Source organism: Podarcis melisellensis, assembly GCF_964234715.1.
Source record: "Podarcis melisellensis genome assembly, chromosome: 11".
In the NCBI taxonomy this organism is placed as follows: Eukaryota; Metazoa; Chordata; class Lepidosauria; order Squamata; family Lacertidae; genus Podarcis; species Podarcis melisellensis.
The window spans coordinates 48,420,592-48,434,804 of record NC_138543.1 but is presented as its reverse complement, the minus strand read 5'-3'; the positions used below and the strand labels follow the sequence as shown (position 1 = coordinate 48,434,804).

General features: G+C 45.7%; 1 protein-coding gene across 11 annotated transcripts in view; it reads left to right on the top strand.

Moving 5' to 3' along the window:
* Positions 1-14,213, top strand: part of ZNF532 (zinc finger protein 532) — a 51,050-nt gene that overhangs the window by 354 nt on the left and 36,483 nt on the right. The window contains exons 1-2 of one of the 11 annotated variants that reach the window (XM_081929577.1): positions 2,854-2,992; positions 3,914-4,042. The exons of 1 other annotated variant lie outside the window; for it this stretch is intronic. The gene's annotated coding sequence lies outside the window, so the exon portion shown is untranslated. 9 more of the 11 variants (XM_081929579.1, XM_081929583.1, XM_081929576.1 and 6 more) reach the window with 9 other exon arrangements.

Genomic DNA, 14,213 nt, shown 5'->3' with positions numbered 1-14,213 from the left:
AACACCCCCTCCCTCCCTCCCTCCTGGATATTTGCAGGAGCTCGCAAGGGAAGGAAAATCCAAAAGCTTAGTTCCTCTCCGGAGCTGCCGCTGCAGCGCCTACGCGGCATGGAAAGGAGGAACCGTCCTGGCCGGGTGGTGAAGCGAGGCAAAGCTGCAAAGCACTTGCAGCAGCCGCGCGGGAGAAGCTAGGGAAGGAAGCCGGGGCTTGCCAGGCAGGAAGGCCGCTGGAGCCTTTCTGCAGCCCGGGAGCTCGTCCGGGAACAGGCAAGGCGCCTGCTGCTGCAGCCGCCGGAGATTAGGCCTCTGCCGCGCGCTGCAGACCCGGGAGAAGGGATTGCTGCCGGGGGCATCTTGGAGCTGGCCTGCATCGCCAAGCCTCGGGAGGGAGGCCTTCTCCTGGCTAAATTTCAAACGCCGTTGTGTGCTTTTAAAAAATAAATAAAGCATGTGTGCTTAAACAGCCCCCCCCCTTTAAAGTGCTTTCTTTGCAGCCGCATATGGGGCCAAGCGATTTTCCTGCGGAGGGCCTTTCTTTGTGTGCGTGCCTCTTAACGTTAAATGCATTAGGAGGCCATGTCCGCTCCCTGCTCCCCACCCCCCCCCCCGGCCCCATGCACACAGCCCGTAAGTGGGTATTTCTTGCGTGCGGAAAGAACCCGCAGGAGACTGCAGCACAATGGCCTCTTCTGGGCCTCTTTTGTTTTTCCAAAACTGGCGCAGCCTCCTGCTCTCGCCCGCGGCGCCCTTCCTGGGCCTCTTGGCGCAGCGCAGGCCTGCGCGCTTTTACTCAGGATTTCTGCAGTGGCGCTTACTCCCAGGTAATGGGTGCGTAACTTTCGCAGCCCCAATTAGAGTGGAGCTGGGTTGAAAAGACCCAGAGGCCAGGAATCGTTGTTTTGCTGTCGGATGGGGCCACTGGGTGAGGTCGCTCACACCTTGAAGGCACCCTTTAGTAAATAGGAACAAGAAAGGTTGCTATGTTGGTCCATAAAGGTGAGGAGGTGCAGATCCACAGTTGAGCAATGTTTGGGTTGCATCCAACCCAAAGGTGTGCCACCCAACGAAGTTAATGCCCAGCTATGGATTTTGGAGTTCTTAGTAAACATGGTTTTCTTGCAGCAAGGGGTAGTAAATCTTACTCACTGGATGTTGCACCAGTATGGGAGTAGCGAAAGCTATGTTACTTGTGCTTGCTTCGGAAGGGGGTGGGTTTTCAGTGTCCCTGTGTTGCCAAGATAACAAAAGGGCCTCACCTCTGTAGAGATCTTAGGACTATTGGTTAGCTGCTTTATACTAGGCTAGACTTATTTGTCCATCTAGACCTGCCCAGTCTGCTCTCCAGCAAAAGTCTTTCACATCACCTGCTACCTAAACTGGAGATGCCAGGGACCTTCTGCATGCAAAATGTGTGGTTTGCTGCTGAGCTGTGGTCCTGCACCTAGGAACAATGGCGAGGGACTTTTGAGCAAGGGGTGGCAGCATGTGACAAGAGTATGGAAGGAGATGAGGAAGAGTGTGGTAGAGAAAATGTGGGTAGGACCCATGTTGTTGAGAAGAAAGTGGGGGGTGGGTGATAGTGAGATGGTATCAAGAGGATCCTAACATGATCAGGTCTTCTGGTGGTTGGGCAATGCAGAATTCCATATCTTCCCAGTATGGAAGCAGCTAAGCTGTTATAGTATGAAAGAGAAATAGGAGGGAAATAAGATAAGGTAAGATAAGATAAGGAAGCTGTAATTGTGTCAGGGTGGTGGAGACTCCTGTATTGGTTTGCAAACCAAGTCAATGGTAGTTGCTCTGTTCTAGGGTTGGCAATAAGCTATTAAGAAAATTTGAGCCTTCTGCCCTGTCATGGATGGGGCACCAGTGACCCACCAGATGATGTTGGACTCACCAGATGGCTTGTTGACCATATTGGCTGGGAATGATGGGAATTGGAGTCCCAACAGCTCAGCTTCCCCATCCCGGACTGAATGAAATGGATTAATCCTTTAAAAAGCCTATGCAAATACAAACAAAGAAACTGGTAAAAATGGTTTTGAATTACCCTCATGGGTAATTCAGATGTTGTTGATTTTCCATCTGCCCCAGTCAGAATGACCAGTAGCAATGGGTGACGGGAGATGTAGTGGAAGAAATGATCGAACTTGCCCCCCTAAGGTGGTTAAAGGCAGAGGTTGGAGCCTGTGTCCAGAGGACATGTGGAAAACCATGGTTTGGTGTTGCACTTTATGCCATAGCATCCCTCATTGGTCCATTAGGGTGAATGGGGCACTGCCTCCACCAACCTGAATCAGCTCTCAAGCCAGCCCACTCCTGCCTACCTGCCTGTTGTGATTTCTCCTCCTTAGTCTCACTGTTGACCTTGTAGACCTCAACGGGCAGGAGGATGAAGGCAGAACTAGAATAAGTTGGGTCTCTCTGCCTTTGGCTCCCTGCCTTCCACCCCACCAACCCCAGTGGACTCCAGCATCCATTTGCAAAGGATAGACAGCTCTTCATGAGGATGGAGATGTTGGTAGGTGAGGGAAAGGCCTTGATCTTCAAGTGAGAAGGGGGGACGGACGGGACCCTGTCTCCACAAGGCCAGGGTTTTAGATATGTGTTGCTCTAACCACCAGGATGGGTTGAACAGACCCATAATAAGAGGTTGCAAGAGGGGCAGAGGATTCCTTTCAGCCTCCCCAAACATTGCAAGGACGGGTTGGTTTCTGAGTCAGGAAGCCTTGCTTTGAAGATGCCCTGGTGAGGAGGGCAGTAAGAGAAGCCATGGCTCTCATTAGAAGCATCTTATTCTCTTGGGGAGCCGCGATTTGGGGGAGGGGGGGGGACTCTGCTTGGCAGCGGCCACCCTCTTGCTCCTCTGTCCGAGAATCCTTTGTGCAGCAAAAGGAGATCCTGTGGGGATTTCTTTTTATTTTTATTGCGGTCTCTCTTTTGTTAGCTACAGACACACACACACAGCTTTTCGGCCAGGTTTCTGGGGGAGGTAAGTTGTGGAGGAAGACGAAAGGAGGAGGCTGGTGTTGTGATGCTGTTGTGGTGTTGTGTGCTTGTGTAGGGGGGGGGGAAGGGGGGTCTGCGACTGAAAACAGGAGGGCACCCAGGGCAGAAATTGCCCTTGCACCAGAGAAGAAAACAACCCGAGTCCCTCTGATTTTCAGGGACTTGTTGGCAACTCAGCGAGGGTTGCCATAGCTTTTTATGTAGGGTGACCAGAACCGGCTGAAACTGGTTTGAGGCAGATCAGCTCCTGAACACAATGCAGTCATTGAGCTACTACAGTGGGAGAGCTTCCTCCCTCCATGGCAGCCAAAAGCAGAGGATCTTGCAGAAAGATACCATCCCATAACAATATGTGAATGCACACTTTAGACACACAGCACTGGTATGTGGCTACTGTAATAGTCATAAAGGATTCTGTGTATCTGTGTACATATTTTCAGTAACTGAGATTACGTTTGGCTGGTTCATGCCTTTTTTTAATCTCCTTTTTTTTTTGTTTGCTTTTGCTGAAGTAATGGACAAGAACTGAGATTTATCACCCTTTTTGTAAAGGAAAAAAAATGGTTTGCTTTGCTAGGTGGCACACTTGGATATGTAGGTGTTGGGTTGTGGTGTTTTTGTTTTTTTCCAGCTGCACAAAATAATAAAAAAAATGGATTGAAAGATTTGTATTTCTATGCTTGTGAGTCAGGATTGCTGCTTTTGCATGCTGTTTTGTATTTACAGGGTGCTGCTGTCGTTTCTTTTCAGGAAAGAAAATAGCATTATTAAGTCTATGTGTCTCTCTATCTGTTGTGTCACTGTTAAAGGCCAAGAGGAACCCTGTGTGTTGTTGTAGAATTGCTCATGAAAGCATTTTCCAAAGAGGCTTAGAAGGCATTCTCTCTTCTTTTTCTCCTTGCAGGCCTATTGATTGGGGCTGCCTTTAACCCTTTCAGGTTTGCAGTGGCTATGCATCTGTGGTTGCATAGCTGATCATTGGCATTAAAAAAAACCCAAAACAAAAATCTTGTCACAGGCCAAGGTACACAAGGTGAGCTATGGTATTATTTGACTATGATCACAATGGCATTGGGGAACATGTATGCAGAGCCTGAATGCAGTTTTGTGGTTGCACACCCAGGCACCTTGGTGTAAAAAAAGCAGTGGTCTAAATTAGGCGAAGAAACGCAATTAAATTTGTCCAGATTTAATAGGATTAAAGCTATGGTTTATATTGATAGCCAGGCTAACAGTACTGCATTTGTTTGGTGTACAGTACCTTAAAAGCAGGAATTCTCTTTCCTCTGCTGATTCATAAAAGAACAGGCCCCTGTATGACAATCATAAATCATGGACCACATGGTAGAGGGATGTTTTGCATTACTGGCCCATTGAACTTTTATAATTTTCCATCTAATCATCAAAAAAGTGATGATTTCTTATGTCCTTCCTCTTTCGGCCAAACTAAATAACCTTGTCCCTTTCCCTTCTCTCTCGTTTTTGTTTTTTTGAGAGGTAAGGAAAAGGAGTTTTTGAGGCAGACATTGAGTGTGTGTACAAATCCCAGATAAGCTATGCATTTTGCTTACTAAAATTGTATTGTAAATGGAGGCTTTTGCAGTCCAACAGAGAGGATGCCTTTTTTTAAAGGTTTTGTGTAGAACTCCAGTGGATTACCAGTAGCATGAATTACAATACTCGAGAATTAATTACATACAAATAGGAAACCGGATGGACAGTACATCAGCTGGTAAGAAATGTCTCCTCCTGACTCAAAGCTTCAGAGCATTAGATAATGGATAAGATTTGTTTTCCTTCCTTAAAAAATAAATGTGTGCTTGGATTAGAGCAGGCATTTTGCATCTTCTACTGAAGCTGGAGACTCAAGAGAAAGGGAGCGGGGGAGGTAGGAGAAAGCAATAAGGAATGTGGCAAAAGGAAGAACAAAGGCTCTCAGAGATTATATTGGAGCACTAAACATTTCTTTGCCTTTGGGGGTTCTGTGGCTAGAAAACTGTGACTTCCTAAAACAGGAAATCGTCAGGAACGCTGGAATTTTTACGTGCATTATGATGTTTCTGAAAATCCAGCCTGCCCTAGCTGGCAGCTGGTATTATAAATCTGCAGTCATGGAAAAAAAAGAAAGAAAACGGGGGGGGGGGGGAGGATGTGCGGAGAGAAGGAACCCAAATAAAGATGGAGGATAAACAGTAGGATGAAAAAAATTGTCCTGATCTAGTTTGAAATTTAGGTTGTCCATTGTATTCAAGCGGAATAAAGTAGACAATCTTAAAAGCCTTGGGAGTATTTTGATTGGGTAAGTTCCATGGAGGCTGGTGACAGGCAAGGTTGGCTGCAGTTAGAGGGTGACACAAGCATTAAGGAACCTCTTTATTTCCCGATTGTGCTGCAGATGACATAAGGTATTTAAGGAATAAATTGCAGTGTATTGAAAGTTGCATGTGGTCTCTTAAAGCCAGCAGACATTTGATATGGAGGTGTTGTTTTTTTATTTAAAAAAAACACCCACCAGGTATACTGTTTTGTGCGTCTCAGATCTGACAGGGCATTAAATAGCTTGCATGGCTGGGGGTGGGGAGAGGGACAACTGTGCTGTGATTCCATTTTTGTGCGTTGAATTTAATGTCAATATACAGTGGTTCGGTGCTGGGCTGTAGATAATGCTGTTTTAGGCAGCACCAGCCCATGTAACATAATGGGGAGAATATGGATGGTTAGTCTGCATTTGGGTCTTTCTCCTCCCTAGGGTCAGCTGAGATCCCTGGGGTGACATGAGATCACCTTTCTGCTTTGTAAGGTTTTTATAAAACTGTAAGTACTAACACTTCATTTTGTGGCAGTGGTCTTGCTGGATTTGGGGTTTGGAAGAGACATTGCACTATGCATGGATATGTGTGTCTGTGTCGTGTGTGCGCTCTCTCTATTCTTTTCCTTACTGCAAAGCATTCCTTCTTTCTTTTCAGTTACATTTTGTGCTGGAACTGTTTGCTGTAGCTCAAGAAACCCGAACAGATAATTGTTTATGATTCTTTGGATGTTTCTGTATAATATATTCAAACATTTTGTTCTCTGAGAGTTTTTTGAGGATTGGGGTTTGTGTGTGTGTGTGTTGTGTCACCCACCTTCTCACCCCCTCCACATGTAGGCCATCATTTTAAGCTGGAAATGCAGATTTTTTTGATTTTTTTTTTTTGAGAGAGCTGGTCTTCTTAGGAGGAGCTCATGTTGGAATCTGCTTCGTAGCTGATTCTGAATCAGTTCATGGCTTTTAGGTCTTCTCGGAAATAAAGCAATTTGCTTTGTCTTCACTGGAAGTGTTACTCTGGGTACACATAGGATATTGATTTGTCTGTGCAAGTGTGAAAACGTTGACACAAACATTTCCAGGGCCTACTTCTTCCTAGTTCACTGGGATTACGTCTGGGTGTCTTGAACAATGAATTGCCAGTGATATCCGTTCACCACTGCTGCAGCAAAGGAAATACTCCCCTCCCCCCCAAAAAACCCCCAACCCCAGTGTAAATAGAATACTATTTCTGGATCCAAATAATACCATGGGTGTGACCAACTACTTTGACACATGTGTGAGAGTTTTCCCAATTCCCATTCCAGTAGGAACCCTACTATGCCTAGGAGATGGTTCCTGATGGTCTCCTGACTTTCAGGGAGGAGCCTGAGCTTTAGAAGCCCTTAACATGGCCCAGGATATTAGTAAATGGCAGAAGTAAATTATCCTTTGAGTGCTCCATCAATCTGATATTCATGCCAGGGATGGGGGACCTGTGTCCCTCTGGAAGTTGCTTGGACCACAACATCCGTCATCTCTGATCCAGCGTAGTAGGCCTGATGTTGTAGTCCAACACCATTGGAAGAGTTGCAGATGTTGCTGCAGCAGCCTCGCCCAGCATTGCTAGTGATGAGGAATGATGGGAGTTTATAATCCAACAGCATAGAATTGTGGAGTTGGAAGGGACCCTGAGAGTTGTCTAATCCAACTCCCTGCAGAGCAGGAATCTCAGCTAAAGCATCCATGACAGATGGCTGTTCAACCTCTGCTTAAAAACCTTCAATGAATGAGAGTCCGCCACCTTTCGAGGGAGCCCATTCTACTGTCGAACAGCTCTTACCATCAGAAAGTTCTTCCTAACATCAGGAGGGTCACAGTTTCCCTATCCTTGTTGTTCGCCAGGGGTAGTCAAAGTGGTGTCCTCCAGATGATACTTGACTACAACTCCCACCATCCCTTTCCATGGGCCATGCTGGCTGTGGCTGATGGGAGTTGTAGTCCAACAACATGTGTAGGACACTGTGTTAATTACCCAGTGTGATGTGTTGCATTTGTACCTTTTTTTTTAATGTGCATTGTACATCACCTTGGTATCCTTGAAGGGCAGTTGAGAAATATTTCTAAATAAATTCTTATTTTGTTTAAACTGGTAACATGCATTGACAATTTCTGCTAGAGGGTTGGTGCACATTCTTTGATACTCTTCTTGAAGCTATCTGCACACAGCATGTACATCAGAGTTGACAACCTGAATGTGTGAAGCAGTTTGCACCAGGTTATTGGTTCAAGGAAATATCCCAAATAGGGCTGGTGAAGCTGAGAAGTGATCAAAAGCAGCGCGACACTTGGGCGTTGAACCCTCTTCGGTTTGAACGTATTATGGCTTTTCCTCTTCGCATCTTTTTTCAGTTTTCTTTTGCATTTCTTTAGATAACCCGCTTTGCTGATATGCAGAGTGACTTCTTGTCCGTTTGTTTCTCTTGATGCTTCTATAATCACAACTGAAGCTAAAGTTAGGCAAAATTTTCTGAAGTTTAAGAATCCCAGACCCAGGGGGCATGAACCTCAGTGGAAGCCCTGCATATAAAGACTTCTTCTTGTGCAGGAGCCTTCCCCCACCCCCATCCTCACCCCCCACCCAAATTGGCTTGGCCAATGGGGAGAGAACCCCCAGAACAGTATGTGGCGGTGGGCGGGAGCATATCTCTCCATTTGCAGGCATGGAATGTTTCTAACAGCACAACGTTCAATTCCAACAAAGTGCTAGAATACTCCTGACACTCTCGTTGACTGAAAGCATGGAACCTTTGACGTTGGCATCCAGGAAACCGAAATATTTCTTTAGCTCTTTATATGCAAGCATCTAAAAACCACCACTGGAACCCCAGAAATGGGTACCTAGGAGTTGGGAGCATGCATTGCAGTGTCACAGCTTCATAAGCTTTGGAGGTCAAGCCCCCCCCCCCGTGTATTTCCCCCTACATATTATGTTGTTCCTCTATAGTAGAAGGTTCCAGATGCTAAGAATATCAAAAAGGTCCTGCTGGGTCTGACCAAACGCCCATCTAAATCAGTGCTCTGAGAGCCAGCGTGGTGTAGTGGTTAAGAGCAGTGGACTCATAATCTGGTGAACCGGGTTCGCTTCCCCGCTCCTCCACATGCAGCTGCTGGAGGACCTTGCGCCAGTCACACTTAGAATCATAGAATCATAGACTTGGAAGAGACCACAAGGGCCATTGAGTCCAACCCCCTGCCAAGCAGGAAACACCATCAGAGCACTCCTGACATAGGGTTGTCCAGCCTCTGCTTAAAGACCTCCAAAGAAGGAGACTCCACCACACTCCTTGGCAGCAAATTCCACTGTCGAACAGCTCTTACTGTCAGGAAGTTCTTCCTAATGTTTAGGTGGAATCTTCTTTCTTGTAGTTTGGATCCATTGCTCCGTGTCCGCTTCTCTGGAGCAGCAGAAAACAACCTTTCTTCTCTGAAGTCTCTCAGCCCCACTCACTTCACAGAGTGTTTGTTGTGGGGGAGGAAGGGAAAGGAGATTGTTAGCTGCTTTGAGACTCCTTCGGGTAGTGATAAAGCGGGTAGTGATAAAGCGGGATATCAAATCCAAACTCCCCCTCCTCCTCCTCTTCCTCCTCCTCTTCTTCTCACAAGAGCCAGCTTGGATGCCCATGAGCAGAAACTGAGTCCAACAAGGCTCTCTCCTCCTGAGATCCCAAGCACATGGCATTCTGAGTCCCACAGCCTCCAATAGTGGAGGTGGAACATAGTAATTATGGCCACTGGCCACTAATAGCTTTATCTTCCACAAATTTGTCCAGTCTTTTAAAGCCATCGGAGTTGGTGGCTACCACTGCTTCTTAGGGCAGCATTTCCATACTTCCACACAATTATTATTAATAATATTAATTAGCCAATTTGGGCAGCTTCCAACAGAGATTAAAAATACATTAAAACATCAATCATTTAAAACTTCCCTAAATAAGGCTGCCTTCAGATGTCTTCTAAATGTCAAATAGTTGTTTATTTCTTTGACATCTGCAGGGAGGGCGTTCCACAGGGCTGGTGCCACTACTGAGAAGGCCCTCTGCTTGGTTCCCTGTAACCTCCACTTCTCGCAGGGAGGGAACTGCCAGAAGACCCTCGGCGCTGGACCTCAGTGTCCGGGCAGAACGATGGGGGTGGAGACGCTCCTTCAAGTATACTGGGCCAAGGCCGTTTAGGGTGTTAAAGGTCAGCACCAACACTTTGAATTGTGCTCAGAAATGTACTGGGAGCCAATGTAGGTCTTTCAAGACCGGTGTTGTTTGGTCTTGACGGCTGCTCCCAGTCACTAGTCTAGCTGCTGCATTCTGGATTAGTTGTACTGTGTGCAGAAGGACTTCCTTTTTTCTGTCCCAAATCTTCCAGTGTTCAACTTCATTGGTTGACCATGGGTTCTAGCATTGCAACAAAGTGAGAAAAGCGTCTCTATCCAGATTCCGCTTACCATGTGTAAATCTCGTACACCTCTAACGTGTTCTCCTTTACTTGCCTTTTTTTCTAAGCTAAAAGGCCCCAACTCTTCTAACCCTTCCTCACAAGGGATTTGTCCTTTTCTGAACTTTTTCTAAAAAGCTAAAGGTAAAGGACCCCTGACAGTTAAGTCCAGTTGCGGATGACTCCGGGGTTGCGGCGCTCATCTCGCTTTACAGGCCAAGGAAGCTGGCATTTGTCCACAGACAGTTTTTCCAGGTCATGTGGCCAGCATGACTAAGCCGCTTCTGGCGCAACGGAACACCAAAACCAGAGCAGCACACAGAAACGCCATTTACCTTCCCGCTGGAGCAGTACCTATTTATCTCTGTGCTCTTTTTGGCATGCTTTCAAACTGCTAGGTTGGCAGGAGCTGGGACAGAGCAACGGGAACTCACCTAGTCATGGGAATTTGAACCGCCGACCTGATCAGCAAGCCCAAGAGGCTCAGTGGTTTAGACCACAGCGCCACCCGCGTCCCAGCTCAGCAATATTGTTTGCTCAGACATGTACACAGCATTCCAAGCGCAGGCTTGCCTTATTATTACTATTATTATTATTTATACCATCCTTCATCTAGAGATCACAGAATGGTTTGCAATATAAAAACACAAAAAGACATACTTTTAATGACGAACAAAAACATGATCTCCCCCGAGTATTATTATTTATTATTTTTTTTATATTGACAACTGCATTCTGCATCTCTGTTCTCACGATTCTTCACAATTCTCGGAAGGGACCCTGAGGATCATTTAGCCCAACCCGCTGCAATGCAGAAATATGCAGCTGTCCTATACGGGGATCAAACCTGTGACCTTGGTGCTATTAGCAACACGCTTCACCTTTTCGCAGTTACAGCACACTGGACCTTTCTGTTTATTCCACGGCTACTAAGCATACTCAGGTGTCTTTGGTGAGGAATTTATCATAAGCTTTGATATATATCTTTTCTTTTTGGCTGGACTGCAACTCACAGCATCCCATGCCTTTCATTGGCCATCCTGGATGGGGCTGAAGGCGTCTTTTGTCATCTGGAGGGGCAGAGTTTCCTCAGCCCTGCTACTTAATTGTAAGAAGATCCTTTTTTTAAAAAAAAAATATTTAAACTTTATTTACAACATAGTCCACAACAACTGATACATACAAACAAACCCACCACTATTGACAATTTAATTATCAAAATTAAACTCCTATCCACTTACACAAAGAAAGCATACCATAAAAATAAAAGACTTCCTTTATCCTGTAAATGGCCTCCTTATTTACTTCTTGTATACTGTTTCTTTTATATGTGATTATTACAATTTTTCCTAATTGGATCAGACCAAAGGTCCATCTCATTCAGCATTGTATTTCCAGCATGGTCTGCCATCATCCCTGACCACTGGTCCTGCTAGCTAGGGAAGATGGGAGTTGTAGTCCAAAAACAGCTGGAGACCCACGTTTGGGAAACTCTGCACTAGTGCATCTAATGTTCATAAGTATTCGGCTTCTGCACATGGAAGCTCCATTGAGCCACCGTTGCTCAAATGTTGACAGACCTCCTTCAATTCCTACCCCCCATTTAAAGTCATTTATTTGAAGCTGAGAGAGACCCATCGCACCCCAGTGCAACATGTTGTTGTTGTTGTTTAGTCGTTTAGTCGTGTCCGACTCTTCGTGACTCCATGGACCAGAGAACGCCAGGCACCTCTGTCCTCCACTGCCTCCCGCAGTTTGGTCAAACTCATGCTGGTAACCTCGAAAACACTATCCAACCATCTCGTCCTCTGCCGTCCCCTTCTCCTTGTGCCCTCCATCTTTCCCAACATCAGGGTCTTCTCCAGGGAGTCTTCTCTTCTCATGAGGTGGCCAAAGTACTGGAGCCTCAGCTTCACAATCTGTCCTTCCAGTGAGCACTCAGGGTTGATTTCCTTCAGTATGGAGAGGTTTGATCTTCTTGCAGTCCATGGGACTCTCAAGAGTCTCCTCCAGCACCATAATTCAAAAGCATCAATTCTTTGGCGATCAGCCTTCTTTATGGTCCAGCTCTCACTTCCATACATCACTACTGGGAAAACCATAGCTTTAACTATACGATAGTTAACCATAGCTTTAACTATAACTTCATGGATCACTGCCTTGCCGTGGCGAAGGGGCTTGAAGAACTCAGAGAAGCTATGAACTATGCCGAGCAGTGCAACATACAGGACAGTAATAAGGTAGTCCCTTTCCCCCCCAAGATTACAAAGACACCGCGGGAAAGGAAATCAGAGGAAACAAGCTAACCCAGGCACTATATATTGTCTACAAACTTACTTTAACAGGAATCGAAACAGGAAGAGGAGCCCAAAGTTGCTACTGTCTCAGCAGAGCTGATGGAGAGGCCCTTGTTTTCTTCTTTTCCTCTAGTTACCATACAGCCTGATGGAATCTAAGCTACTGACCGTCATCGCATCCCCAGGAAAGTTTTCTTCTAGCTCTCTTCAGCACAAACCTCAGTTCTCTGTCCTCCATTCCGTCTCACCCAAGACTTAGCCCTCCCTGCTTGGTAGCTTGGCTTGAGATGCTCAAAGTGCCCTTGCAGTCGTCTCCTCTTACTGGCTTTGACAGATGATGGGGAAAAGGAATGAATGTGAAGTCTCTTTATTGCAGTGCTTCTCAAACTTGTTTCCTCTGGGCCGCACTTTCAGAATAAAAATTTGCTCGCACCAGACCGAATTTTTATATTGATAAGAAATAACGTTGGAAAAGGAAAACAATCAACTCCTTGATTCATAACACAGAACACAGCAACTTTATAGTATGATCGCGGGACAGCCAGAAAGTATGAAACAATGCAGAATCATTCCCACAAAATAATTATAAATGAGCCTCTTACACATGAACTTTAAGGATCTATAAACGCAGTGAGAGGTATGAGCTTGCTTTTGCCGGGTCATCTCATTTATATTAGGTCTAATTTGAGACAAACCCTCATCTGCTCATCAACACAAATGGGCCTTTCTCTTTTCTGATCTTCCATATTTGTCGGGAGTTGAAAATTCCTGTGTTGTGGAGAACTTACATAGAATAGCCAGTGCTCTGGAGGAGAGCTGTGGATACTGGTTCTAGTTGTATATCCATGCTGCATTGAAATGTTTAAATGTTTCTTGGTTTGTCCTTGAATCTTCCTGCCACACTTGCCATCTTCTCCTGCCACACCCTTTGAGAACCACTGCTCTGTTGGGACACATCTGTAGCATACATTTAAATTACATGGCTTTCCCCCAAGGAATTCTGGGAACTATAGTTAGCTAAGGGTGCTGTAAACCATAACTCTGGGAGGGGTAAGCTACAGTTCCCATGATTCTTTGGGGAGAAGCAGCATGCTTTAAATGCATGGTGTGCATGTGACCATTCATTTGCGCATTTGGAGCATGCATAAAGCTACCTCCCCCTTCCCCAGCTTAATTGTTTTCCTGCTCATTTCGCTCAGTATCGGAATTATTTGAGAGACCTGTGCAACTTATTGACCAGAACTTGGCTGCCCCGTATGTATTTAGGGGGGAGGGAAACTGTAGACCCCTTAATCAGAAAACTTTCTTGACTGTTGCACATAATAAAATTATCAATGAGACGCATATATTTTCAGCCAGATCTAGATAACTTAATTATATGTCTGAGTAGGCTTGATGATAATGCATCACTGGTTAAGATTTAAGCCACAGTCAGTTTTATATAATGATGGTGTTGCTTTGACTGAGGATGTGAGTCACAGACTCCGAGACTGCAAGGCATGTTGAAGACATGCATCAGGCATAGGCCCAAACAGCAATGTTGCCTTGGGTCCTGTCAAGGAAGAAGGTGGGGTATAAATAACTATATAATAGTGTTAAACCCCTGTAAATCCTCCCTTTTCCTGAATTCCTGCAGCATCTTTAAAAAGGCCCACGTCTTTCAGAAGTTAGTGGACTACAACACCCATCCCATCATCCCTGACCGTTGGCTGTGCTGGCTTTTAGTTGATGGGCTGTGGAGACCAATAATTTGTGGAGGACATTGACTACTAGGCCACCTATACTTTAGGATCTGGAGATGCTTACTAAACCAAGTTCCATTGAGGGCCTAGTGATAGGCATCATCATTCGGTCCATGTTCTGATGCAGGAGTTTCCCAGGGGTCTCGGGAGCGTCTCATTGGGGACTTTTGGATCTAGTTCCAGAGTTAAGTGTCTTGCTTCATGCCCAACACATGCAGAGAGCAGCTGTTACATGCAAGTAAGAGATAGATATTTGTTCAGGCAAATGATGGTGCAGGTTTGGCACAGACACAGAGTTTGGGAGTCATGATTCAGGAATCACGCAAGACATTCAGAACTGGACGGAAGCAACGAAGATGTCTCAACAGCTTCCATGACTTGCTCACC